Raw genomic sequence first — 9,618 nt, forward strand, 5'->3', positions numbered from 1 at the left:
AAATCTCTATCCCATCCACACACTACTCCTTTCCCCTGCCGAGTGAGTCACGCCTACCCCGAAAGGGAAATGGCTTAATGGTGTAATAATAATAAAAAAGTTCGACATTTTTTGCTGTACAGTGTAAGCTATCAAATAGGAATAAATATTTATCAATAAATTCAGTTTTTATATTAACTGAATTTAGAAAACATATTTGAAATTTATTATTTAAAATTATTTAAAAGAAAATCATTCCATTCAGGAAAGTTTGTCAATTTCCGTTATATGTCTACAAAAAGTGTTTTTTATTGTTGTTTTATTTGACAGTCTTCTATGATTTTTTTGGTATTTTAAATCAGATCCTGCAATAATAACTTTTAGATATATTTTTGAAAGCATTTTAATTTCAAATCTATAGAAATTCATGTTCTCCGTGATAAAAACTATAAATTATAGATAATTTGCCAGTCTTATTTTTTTCAGAAATTGCGAAGAGAACGATTTAAATGAAATCTTATGTAATATAGTTTGCTTGAAATTAATTTTATCAATACCAGATTACAATTTTCGGTTTTTTTCTCAATATTAAAAAAATATAATTGTTATATCTTTGAGAAAGTTTTCACAATCATTACGAGTTTTTATTTGAATTTAAATAAGATCATTTGAAGATGGTAATGATACTCTCATCTTTGTAAGTCGAATCAGGATGACGTAAGATGCAAAGTAAGGAATAAGTTATTGTCTTTTTCCTTGCATGGCCATGTGCATTTTATCAAGGCTTTTATTATTTTACAGAACTTACGCATCTTAATTCTTAAAGTAAACTCTTTTTTACGTTCTAGAATATTTTATTTTTCAAGTTAATAATAAAATTCAAATCACGAAAACCTAAACCTATTTTCTTGGTCGTAGAATTACAAAATTGAAGAATGTTTATTGTTTCGGGATTCCAGTTTCAAATGATATCAAGGATTTAAATAATTTACATTACAAAATTATTCATCCTTCAACTCATTCTTATAAAATTGCTCACTCTTGAGCATTTTTCTAGAGCAAGGAAGCCATGCGAAGGCTTCGATTACTTTTTGCTAATATTTTAATGAAATGCCTAGGCCCGTAGAAAATTTTTATGCTATGGACACGGAATTATTTTAATTAATTAATTATTTTTAATGCGGGGTGTCTGTTAACCTTGAAATATCCCAGAATTAAATAAATCCTAGAATACTAATTCTATCCAGGAATCAGGTTTAAAGTTTTGAACAATATGACATGTTTTATTAATCGCGATAATGACACAAATAAATCTGAATGTTTATCTTTTTTTAGAAAGTAGTGTCACTAGATCTCGCATATATTCTTGTCGAAACCCTGATTGTTTGCCACACGGCGTGAATATGAGTTTTAGTGGCTATTTTCAGTTTGTTTATCTATTAATAAAGATTACGAATTTTCTGCACCATCAATTTGGCAAGTCAAAAATTCCAAATAAGTACTTTTATTTCATTATAACATTTATTTCCACATGTTTCGAAATATTGATAAAGGAGAACATTTGAATTGTAAATGATTTTTTATTAATGGGAAATAATTCTGATTTTAACATTTTGATAACACAGTATAATGTTTAAGAGTTTTCACTTTTAAAGAGACTCAAAAATAAATAAAAATTAGAAAATATTTAAAAAAAATTGGAAGAAAATCTAAGTTATTCAAGATTTTTAAGAACAAATTTGAAACTTTTTAAGATTTGTGAAAAATATTTTTAAAAAATACAATTGTTTGGTTGAAAATGTATCTATTTTGGTTGAGGATTCAACTAATTTTTCGAAAATTCGTCTTTTAAGGTTAAATTCAACTGTAATTGATGAAATATCATTTTTGTTGTTGAAAATTAATATTCTTGTTTGAAAATTTATCTTCTAGGCGAAAAAAATCATTTACTTGGGGGTTTTTTTTTGTGAAAATTTAAATTTTTATTTAAAAGTTCAATTATTTTGTTGAAACTTCCTCTTTTTTATTTGTTAAAATGCCACTACATTTTTGAAAGTAGAACTGCTTTATTAAAAATTAATTGATTTGGATGACGATTCATTATTTTAGTTTAAAATCAGTTGGTTTTTTTCGGAGAAAATTGATCTTCTTGGTAGAAAATTCATCTGTTTAGTTGAAAATTTCAACTGATTGGTGTATATTTAACTTTTTGTTGAAATTAAAATTTAGAAGCGTTTTAAATTTTTTGAAAGGTTTCAAGATAATAAAAAAACATTTTAATTAGTGGGAAAGTATCAAATCATTTTTCATTTTGAAGAATGAATTCCAAGATAAAAATGAAAAAGGTTTCAATACTTATCGAATAATTTTTAAAAATTTTGAAAAACATTTAAAAGCCAAATTTTTCGATTTGCAGGATTAAAATTTTTCGCAAAAATTCGAATAAGTTTAAGACATAATCCATGCGATATGGATTGTACATAGAAATGACATTGCTTGTAATTTTTTAAAATTTTATTATTTATTTCTGTCCGTCTTGCAGACAGAGTCAAGTTTTTAAACTAAAATAATTAAAAATGAAACTGTCTGATTATAAATTCCTAAACTGTTTTGGTTATAAATTCACGTCTGGTAGAAAACTAAACTATTATTTAGAAAATTATTTCTTTTGTATGAAAATTTAACTATTTCATTTTTGACATAAAGTTAATCTTCTTTAAGTAGAAACTTTGACTGAAAAAATGTTAAAAAGGGCTGAAAATTCGTCTTTTTCGGTAGAATTTAATATTCTTGGTTGAAAATTCGTCTCTTGGTAGACATTGATCATTTCGGTTAAAAATTAATGTTTTGGTTAAAAATTGAACTATTTATTAAATAAAAATTGATCTTATTTTCTTGAAAATTCATCTTTTGTGATGCAATTTCTTCCTTTTTGTTTAAAAATGTAACTGTTTGTTTGAAAATTAATCATCTGTTTTTATTGAAGATTAAACTATGTTGTTGAATATTTTTATCTTTTTTGGTTGAGATATTAAAACTATTACATTTTTGTCAAGATATCATCTGTTTTGGTTGAAAATTCAACTACATGGTTTAATGTTGAATTACTTAAAAAATAAAATTTTTGGTTCAAATTTTTTTTTTTCAGTAGAAAATTGATCTATTTTGTTGAAAATGCAATATTTTCACTTGAAAGGTTAGGATTTTAACGCTTTTCATATTGAATTCAGTATCATACCTTCATTCATTTTGTTTTCAAGAATTTGTTCCCTTATTATTCTATTTTCGTGAAAAATCACTCTATTTTTACCCTATTTTAAGATCAGTTTAGTCTGTGAAGTCTGGTACATTATAGTTTAAATTACTTTAACAACATTTTTTTGGGCTTTTTAATTCCTATTTTAAAACATCGAAATATAAATACGGCAGTTGAGTGTCAGATGTTCATTAAGCTTGTAATAAAATGTATTACAATTTGCTTGGACATTACCTCCAAATTTAGAAATAGAATAATTTCATCAAATCTTGTAAATGCAAGCCAATACATTTAATTTATAAAGGAATCGAAATTTTTGAGTAGATTTCTATTGAGATTTAAGGCCTCTTTTTGTGTAAAGGATAGTCATTCTTAAATTAAATTAGTCGCTATTATATCTAAGAATTAGTTTCCACTTAGAATACCAATTTGATATTTTAAAATAACCGGAATTTTGTGGACACACTGTCATACTCCTGACCCAGTCGCAATTCGGAATTTCTCATACTTGTTTTGCTCTATTCTATAGAGCTCGATTAAAAATCAGAAGTGAAGTGTTCGATAGAGGAAGATTCCGTGATTCTTCCTCGCACCCGGTATCCCGTTTGGTTCTCGAAGGGACCGGCTAAGTCACGTGACCCTGTCAGGTCTTTCATCCTTATTTTCCTCATGATTTGCTCTCTCTTCTGCCAAAATGGTAAAACAGCAAACAGTCAGAGACGAGGACGGCCGCGTCCATAAAAGCAGTGGCGTACCTCAAAAGGATCTTGAATTCTGTTCTAATTTCAAAATCTGAAGGCTTAAACTAAATTATGAAGACTTTTTAAAGTCAAGGTGTCTAGATTAAAAGCTGAGTCCAATTTAGAAACAACCATAAGAACTCGATATATTCTAAAGATTCTCAAAGGGCTGATAATCTTTAATTTCAGAAATTCGATCAGAATTATTTTTCAATTAAATGATATGATCTTTAGTTCTTGGGCTTTTTCCTGGGTTATTAGAAAATCCAATTATTAAAAAGTTGATGGCGCCATTTTCGATGAATATCTCGAAACTAGAGTGGGAAAATCTTTTTTATACCTCAGCTTGTCGGCAGTGGCAGGCAGTCTACAGAAAATCCTTAAGATTGAAAGAGAAAGACCATTCCGATCGCTCTTCATCTCTTTCACTCTTGTAGACTTTCTGCAGACAGGCTGCCTGCCACTGCCGGAGAAATAAAAGTATAAAAAATCTTTAAAGCTGTAGGTTTTTTTGTTGCTGTTTAAAATGAAACTAAAATCTGGATTCGTGCACGGGTTTCTGGCATGGCTTGTAGTAGTCTTCAACATAAATCCAGGAAATCCAAGCGTCAATATTATTGAGCTATTTGAACTATTTCTGGTGGATTTGGACGCATGCTAAAAGCTGACGCAACTGTCGCGCTGAGGGTATTGCCCGGTTTGTCCCTACGGCACTGTTGGTCACACATGACTGAACATCGGCTCTGTTTCGGTTCCGCATCGCCAAAATGCCCAGAAGTTAAATTCCAGGAACGCCGCAAACCCAGGCTACTTAAATACAGAGTTCAGTTTTATATATTAATAATAATAAGCAATGGAAAATGTATCCAGCACTTTAAAACATGAAAGTTGATGTTAATACTTGGTTATGAAGATATAAATTACCCTTCACCCATAAAGTGTATATACTATACAAATATGTTATTTGCTTTAATAAATTAAATGTTAAATAGTAAATAGTATTATTATTATAAATCTTCTCGAGTTTTATAGATTTTGAAGAACTAGAAAGTTTTAGCTCAAAAAATGTTGGTAATAATTTTCAGAGGCCAAATTGATTTTTTAAAAGCTTTAAACTAAATTTCTAAAGAAACAGTTTTCCCCTACTAATTCTATTGAAAATTCTGAAAATAATGTAAACATTTTCTTTTAATATTTTTAAATAACGCGGTTTTTAAACTTATTTTAATGTTTTAGCTTCTAAAAATGTAAGTTACCGGATAAACTATTTCAAACTTTCTAAAACGAATTAAACCTTTACTTAATTAAAAACTATTTAGTCTTATATTTCTCCTCTGAGTGGAAATATATAAAGCTTCAATAAAAAGAATTAATATTTTTTAACTGTAGAATATAGAAAAAAATATCAACGTATCTTTTTTCATAATCTTAATAATATTCGCAACCGCTTTAGATCTTAGAAATCCCTTTAAATGTTGTAATATTTTACATTTTGTTCAAATTAATTTTTTTTAATCGTCTAAAATCTAAAAACTTTACCAGAAATCTTAAGGTTTTTTTTATTCTCTTTGAATCTTTCAAAATTCTTTAAAAAGCTTCCACATTTTTTTTTAAATCTTCAAAAATCTACATTTAGTCTTGAATTTTTTAGTCTGAAAATTTAAAAATATTTGTTAAGCTTTCAGGTTTTAGCCTTCTGAAATATCTTTTTAAAATATTGGAATTTTGTCTAAATTTTGTTTAATTCTGTAAAATGAAACAAATTGTTCTAAATTGTTCAGGTTCTTTCCTGAAATTTTTGGAATTATTTTAAAATGTTTTGAAATTTTTATAAGTAGTCTCTTAAAATGAGTTTTTCAATTAATAAATAATTTAAAATGTTCTTAGGCAACTTATCCATTTTTTTCCATTTTCTTGAAACCTTTGGAAATTAAAAAGAATTTCTTTTTTTTTCAAAAGCTTAAAAAATATATTTTTAGACAAAATTTTGAAATCTGGACAAGTTTTGCAAACAAAACAAAATTTTCCTTAAAAATTGTGTACAATTGTGTACAAATATTAATTCTTTAAATTTTTTTAAAAGATCTCTTAAAATTAAGTTCTTGAAATAAAAAAAATTAATAAAAAATTTTCCGGAAATCTTAAGAAATTTTATTTTTAATTCTCTTGAAAATTGTCAAAATCCTTGAAAAGCTTCTAAAATTTTAGTTCAAACTTTTAAAAATCTAAATTTTGTTACAATTCTTTTCGAATCGTCAAGTTTTTAATTATTTTTGAGTTTTCTTAAAAATTATAAATATCTCTTAAATTTACTTGATTTTTTTCTAAAATGTTATTACCTTGCAATGTTAAAAAATTTTTCTTTAAAATCTTCTGGATTCTTTTTCGAAATTTTAAGAAGTCTTTTGAAATCTCTTTCAATGTTCTCCTGAAATACATGTTTCATTATAAAAGATCATTTGAAATTTTTCCAGGAACCCAAGAATTTTCTTGATTATCTTGAAACCTTGCAAAATTCTTAAAAAGCCTCTTGTTTTAGAAACCTTGATAAATTTACATTTTGTCTTAAATTTTGTGAACATCTCAAGATTAAAGTTATTTTCAAATCTTTTTAAAACTTCTAAGTTCGATATTAGTTGTCATGATTACTTAGGAGAGACGGAAAAACTTACTTTTTAAAATAGTATTGCTTGTTTCGCAATAAAATTTATTTTCTATAAATTTTATTAGTTTGTTTGATAATGTTGACCAATTATTCCAAAAATTATAATTATGAACGAGATTTTTTAACCGTAAAAATTTAACTTTGGAGGGCTCATTCATTTTTTAAATAATTTAAATCCCATGATCCCAGAAACTTTAAAAGCCATGATTTGATAGATTTAAATTTTTCAAGAATCTTTTCGTAATTCGCGAAGATTTTAGAAGACTTAAAAGATTTCCAAGATATCTGGCGAGATTTTAAATTGTTCTTGAGTCACTGAATCTTGGGATCTTCAAATACTTGCTTGCAAATCATAATCTGAGTTTCTTGGTTCTGAATCTTTGATATTCTGGATTCTAGAATTACTTTGAGCAAGGTTTCCGAAAAAAATAGCCGTTCGTTAATTGAGAACCCGGATGCAATAACTCGCCCGACGCTCGAATTCTTGCCCAATCGTTTCACATCGTGCAAATTTTAAAACTCGAGAAAATAATTTTTAAAACAACATGGGCTTGTAATGAATGATAAAACGGAAAATTTTTCTTCTTGCAGTTTTTTTTTCAATAATTCTTGATAGGAAAAATGAAAAACTGCAAAATTTGTCACTCCAAAATCAATCAGTTTTTAAAATATAAATCGTCGTAACTTGGCCAAATATTCTTGACATAGTTTTGGGGGAAAGGGAAAGTATTAAGGGAACTTTTAGTTTGAAAACAACTTCCAGTGGGTCATGTTTTTCTTAGTACTAAAGGAAAATTGAGGATCTGAATCGAGAATCTCGTCCAGAGATCGAGATCGGGTGAAAGCATTGTCCAAACGTCTCGGCAGACGGAAATTTTAACTCACAAAATTGATATTTTTGAAATATAGACTTGTAGAGAATGATAAGATGGCACTTTTTTCTATTCTCCGCTTTTTTCTCAGATGAGTGTTTTTAATAATATGCATGAAATACTGAAAAAAATTCGTCCCAAAATTAAATTACTTTTTAAGAAATAAACCATCGTAAGTTGGGCAAATATAATCGGAATTGTTTGAAACTTTGATTTACACGCGAAATATACCCTAGTGATGCCTACAAACTAAAGAAAAACCTGAAAATTGCTTATTGTTTATTAATACTTAATTGCAAATTAAAACCGATGGGTAACCCCGTTTTTTCAGTTTCGCTGTCAAAAAGTATCGAGGGAACTTTAGAATTGAAACAACTTCAGTTAAAATTGACGGAAATATCCATTTTACAAGAAAACAGGCCACGCTGCGAGCGGCTAGCACGCTGTCCAATGCTGCTGATTTGAGTGCCCGCGGAGCGATCGTTGGCGGCGTGGCATAATTTCTTGTAAAATGGATATTTCCGCCAATTTGGAATGAATCGATCTGCAAATGTCCAGAAATCTTCCTTTCATAATCAGGAACAAACTTCTCACTGGAAGTGGTTTCAACTCTAAAGTTCCCTCGATACTTTTTGTCGGTGAATCCGAAGAAACAGGGTTACCGATCGTTTTCAATGAGCAATTAGATAATAATTAACAATAGGCAATTGTAAGTTTTTTTCTTCAGTTTTTAGGCATCGCTGGGGTCTATTTCGTGTGCACATCAAAGTTTCAAAGCATTCCAGTAATAAGAGATATTTCGGGTTTCATTCGTGTAAAAGACTACGAATTTTTTACACGATTGGAACCCGAAATATCTCTTTTTATCAAAATGAATCATCGTGAAAGTATTAAATCTATTAATTCTGTTAATATTTGTCCAACTTACCTTGATTTATTTCTTAAAAAGTTAATTGAATTTAGCGACGAATGTTTTTCGTTTTTCAAGCTTATTATTAAAAATACTCATTTGATGAAACAAAAAACAGAAATTAGAAAACTGTTCCGTCTCATAATTCTCTATATAGCCTATATTTAGAATAGATAAATTTTGTCACTTTTAAAATTGCCCCCCCCCCCCCCCCCCCCCCCCGAGACGTTCGGATAATAATTTTTCTCGATCTCGAGTGCTGGGCGAGTTTCTCGATCCAGAATCTCAATTTATGGATAGTTTCAGATCAATTCATTTCGAATTGGCGGAAATATCAATATTATAAGTAAGCACGCGACGCCGTCAACACAAAGCATCATCTGGAAGCCCACTCGTCGTTTTAGTTTTCAGGACTTGATTTTAGAATGTTTGAGGGGGTAATATGTTTAAATAATCGTCCCCTCCTCCAACAGAAATATTGGTACAACGAAATATTATTTATGTTTTTCATAAATGCGATGTAAGTTTGAGACTTTTAAATGGATTGTCATTTTAAAATAATATTATAAAATAAGCCTTAGATACTTCATTAAGAAAGCGCATTAATAATATTTCGTTATACCGATATTTTTTGGGCGTCGGAGTGATAATTAAAACGTATAACCCTTAAAACATTCTAAAATCAAGTTCTGGAAAGTAAAATGGTGAGTACGTTTCCCGATGATACTTCGTGTTCGCAGAGTTAACGTTGGCGGCGTCGCACTCTTACATATAAAATTGATATTCCCATAAATTTTAGATGAATTAATCTAAAACTTTCGATTAATCTTGCTTTTCCACTGAGCAAAAAATATCACACGGGAAGTTTTTTCAAACTGAAAGTTACCTCGATACTTTTTTTTGGCGAATCCATCAAAACGTAGTTACTGACCGGTTTCATTTTGCAATAAAGTAATTATCAACAATAGACTATTTTACTATTTTTTCTTTTTCTATAGATATCCGTATACCACACTGAGTGTGAACACGAAGTTTATAACTATTTCAATAATATGTACTCAAGTTATTATGAAGATTTATATTTTAAACACTCATTGATTTTGGAGTGACGAATTTGTCAGTTTTTCATTTTTCCTATCACAAATAATTATTTGACAAAACTGCAGATAGAAAAAAGTTCCTTTTTCGCATTCTCT

At 28.5% G+C, this 9,618-nt stretch overlaps 1 protein-coding gene across 2 annotated transcripts in view; it reads left to right on the forward strand.

Moving 5' to 3' along the window:
* The window catches only part of LOC117168929 (moesin/ezrin/radixin homolog 1), a 54,649-nt gene that overhangs the window by 5,754 nt on the left and 39,277 nt on the right, over positions 1-9,618 (forward strand). The window lies entirely within an intron of this gene.

The sequence above is a fragment of the Belonocnema kinseyi genome, chromosome 3, assembly GCF_010883055.1.
Source record: "Belonocnema kinseyi isolate 2016_QV_RU_SX_M_011 chromosome 3, B_treatae_v1, whole genome shotgun sequence".
Lineage (NCBI taxonomy): Eukaryota > Metazoa > Arthropoda > Insecta > Hymenoptera > Cynipidae > Belonocnema > Belonocnema kinseyi.